This window comes from Mauremys mutica, chromosome 5, assembly GCF_020497125.1.
Source record: "Mauremys mutica isolate MM-2020 ecotype Southern chromosome 5, ASM2049712v1, whole genome shotgun sequence".
NCBI lineage: Eukaryota > Metazoa > Chordata > Testudines > Geoemydidae > Mauremys > Mauremys mutica.
This window is the reverse complement of record NC_059076.1, coordinates 116,669,095-116,673,155: the sequence shown is the minus strand read 5'-3', so window position 1 is coordinate 116,673,155 and position 4,061 is coordinate 116,669,095.

Here is a 4,061-nt window from a genome sequence, read left to right as displayed (position 1 = left end):
AATGGGATAGCCTAATTTTGGCAATTAATTTGCCTTTGACTACTAGCGGTAAATATGCCAAACGGCTTGTGATGGGATGTTAGGTGAGGTGGGCTCTGAGTTACTAGAGAGAATTCTTTCCTGGGTGTCTGGCTGGTAAGTCTTTCCCACATGCTCAGGGTTTAACTGATCGCCATATTTGGGGTCGGGTAGGAATTTTCCTCCAGGGCAGATTGGCAGAAGCCCTGGGAGTTTTTCGCCTTCCTCTGCAGCGTAGGGCATGGGTCACTTGCTGGAAAGTTCTCTGCACCTTGAAGTCTTTAAACCATGATTCGAGGACTTCAATGGCTCAGACACAGGTTTGATACAGGAGTGGGTGGGTAAGATTCTGTAGCCTGCATTGTGCAGAAGGTCAGACTAGCTGATCATTATGGGCCCTTCTGACCTTAAAGTCTATGACTCTATGAATTAAGGTGGGCTATTAGCAGGAGAAAAAAAACTTTTGTTGTGATAATCAGGATGGCCCATTTCAAATATTTATTCGTTTATTCATTTATTTGTTGGCATAGAGACTGTCCGGTTTGGCCAATGTAAATGGCAGAGGAGCCGGTAACCTACTGAGCATTATACTTACCTACATGCCTCCAGCTTTCATCCAGACCACATCACACGATCCATTGTCAACAGCCAAGCTCTAAGATACAGCCACATTTGCTCCAATCCCTCAGACAGAGACAAACACCTACAATATCTCCTATCAAGCATTCTTAAAACTACAGTACCCACCTGCTGAAGTGAAGAAACACATTGACAGAGCCAGAAGAATACCCAGAAGTCACCTACTACAGGACAGGCCCAACAAAGAAAGTAACAGAACGCCATTAGCCGTCACCTTCAGCCCCCAACTAAAACCTCTCCAGCGTATCATCAAGGATCTACAACCTATCCTGAAGGACGATCCCTCACTCTCACAGATCTTGGGAGACAGGCCAGTCCTCGCTTACAGACAGCCCCCGCAACCTGAAGCAAATCTTCACCAGCAACCACACACCACATAACAAAAACACTAACCCAGGAACTTATCCTTGCAACAAAGCCCGTTGCCAACTCTGTCCACGTATCGATTCAAGGGACACCATTAGAGGCTCATTCACCTGCACATCTACCAATGTGATATATGCCATCATGTACCAGCAATGCCCCTCTGCCATGTACATTGGCCAAACTGGACAGTCTCTACGCAAATGAATAAATGGACACAAATCAGATGTCAAGAATTATAACATTAAAAAACCAGTCAGAGAACACTCCCTGGTCACTCAATTACAGACCTAAAAGTCACAATTCTTCAACAAAAAAACTCCAAAAATAGACTCCAACGAGAAACTGCAGAACTGGAATTAATTTGCAAACTGGACAACATTAAATTAGGCTTGAATAAAGACTGGGAGTGGACGGGTCATTACACAGAGTAAAAACAATTTCCCCATGCTAATTTTTCCCCTACTGTTACTTACACCTTCTTGTCAACTGTTTGAAATGGGCCATCCTGATTATCACTACAAAAGTTTTTTTTTCCTGCTGATAATATCCCACCTTAATTGATTAGTCTTGTTAGAGTTGGTATGGCAACACCCATTTTTTCATGTTCTCTGTGTGTGTATATATATAATATCTTCCTACTGTATTTTCCAGTGCATGCATCTGATGAAGTGGGTTTTAGCCCCTGAAAGCTTATGCCCAAATAAATGTGCAAGTCTCTAAGGTGCCACAAGTACTCCTTGTTCTCTCTGGTTGAGTTTCCCTTTATACTTTTGCAAAACAGAATGTGCTCATTGATATCAGTGGTTTCAGGGTATTGAACGTAAGCAATCAGCTGAGCTTCTCCACTAATATCCTTGGACTCATCAAGCTGAAGGGCAAATGATTTTGCCATTTTAAATTTCTCTACAAGTGGAGAGACAATATCCTCAGCCATGTCTTCTATTCTACGACACATAGTGTCATTTGATAAGGGTACTTTCTTGAAAGCATTGGCTGCTTTTATTATCAAGCATGTGTGCTGCAAGCTCCACAACACCAGGCAGAATCAGATCTTCTGCAATTGTGTACAGCGTCTTTGATTTTGCTACAAGAAGGGAAACAGCATACCAAGCTCCAAGTGCTTTTGTAGAAATAGTTGAAACTTTTTTATTTGAAGCTGGCAAGTCTGTAACTCAGAGAGCTTTCTTTCAAAAATTCTCACTGGCTTATCCGCATGCACAGGATGTTTCGTCTTCAAATGTCGTTGCAAATGTGCCAACTTCATACTGTTATTTGATAAGAGTTTCTCTGCAAAGGAAACACAGGCCTTCAGGTGGATCGCTATTTGCAGATGTGAATCCAAAAGCAATATATTCCTTGTAAAACTGACTATGTTTTATTTTTTCAGTCATTTTCAATTTCTTAGAACTTAATCACTGTTGTCACTACCACTGCTTCCAGCTCCTTGTTTTACAAATCTGTCCATTTTCACATGACACCTTCAAACTCGGCAATTTGCTTGCATGTATCTGGAAATGACATAAAATGCCTGTCTAATACCCATATACCAGGGGTCCCCAACGTGGTGCCCACGGGCACCATGGAGCCCACCGGGGTGTCTAAATGCACCCGCGTACTGGCCAGCGGACGAGCATCTGCCAAAATGCCACCAAAATTCGGTGGCATTTCAGTGGCAACGCCTCTGGGTGATGTCACTTGTCGGTGGCATTTCGGTGGATGCTCGTCCGCCACCACAGTCCTCCATGGTTCATTGTCTGGCGCCCACCAGATGAAAAAGGTTGGGGACCACTGCCATATACACTGGTTACTGTATGTAATATGATTACAGTACACTGTTTAAATGTAGTGATTGTGTGTAGAATATTCTTGTATTATGGCAGGGCAGAGTTTCTCAGCTTCGGGGTCATGAGCACCATGGGGCACAGGATCACTGAGAGACAGAGCCCAAGGGTTGGGACTGAGAGCCTGGAGTCCCAAGCCCCAGGTGGTGGAAAGCACTGAAGCTGGGAGCCCTGAGCCCTCAGGAGGCAGCACAGAAGCCAGGAGCCCAAGACTCTGTGGTGGGGCTGAAACTTCATGCCCCAAACCCCTGAGTGGCAGCACGGAAGCCAGGAGCCCTGAGCCTCCCATGGTGAGGCTGAAGCTGCATGCCCCGAGCTCCTGAGCGGAGGCACAGAAGCTGGGTTCTCTGAGCCTCTGATGGTGGGGCTGAAGCCAGGTGCCCTGAGCGGGTGGTGCAGAAGCCAGGTGTGCCGAGCCTCCAGTGGTGGGGCCAGAGCCAGGTGCTCCAAGCTCCTGGTGGTGGGTCTGAAGCCACGTGCCCTGAGCCCCCAAGCAGTAGGGCCGAAGTGGGGTGTCCTGATCCCCCAAACAGCAGGGCTGAAGCCAGGCGCCCTGAGCCCCCGGTGGTGGGTCTGTAGCCGTGCACCCTGAGTCCCCAGTGGCAAGGCTGACAGCCCGATCCCCGGGATACGTTCACATACCCTCTGGGAGACCTGTGCGTACCCTCAGGGGTATGCATACTCCCGGTTGAAAACCACTGCCCTAACAGAAAGAATGTTTTCTAAAAGTTCCTACTGCATTTTGTTGCATAGTTTTGTTTTTATCAAGTTAAGCTGAGAAAACAATCTTTCAACTACAGTGTTGCTAAAAGGCAGTGACAGCAACGAAAGAGCAACTGAACCAAGTTCACTAAAGTCTTTGTCACTAAAGACAAAGCATCCAGGTGTTTGAGAGTTTCAACCCAAAATTGGTCTACTTGGTTGTCCTTAATATGATGTCTGTGAACCATAGGCAAAGCTCTCCACTGCTGCACCAACTGTCCAAGGTTTGCACAACACAATGTCAAAAATGAGGTATCAGCCAATCTAAGTTGTTCAGGACTGTGCACAGTAGAAGGAATTAGTACTGCAAGCGATTTAATCACCTGGACACTTGGTGGCAATCTGTGTTTCATCTGTTTCACAAACTCCAACTTGAAATCTCGACACCTATTTTTGACATCTTCAAGAACGGGAATGGTTACTGTGTATTTTGAA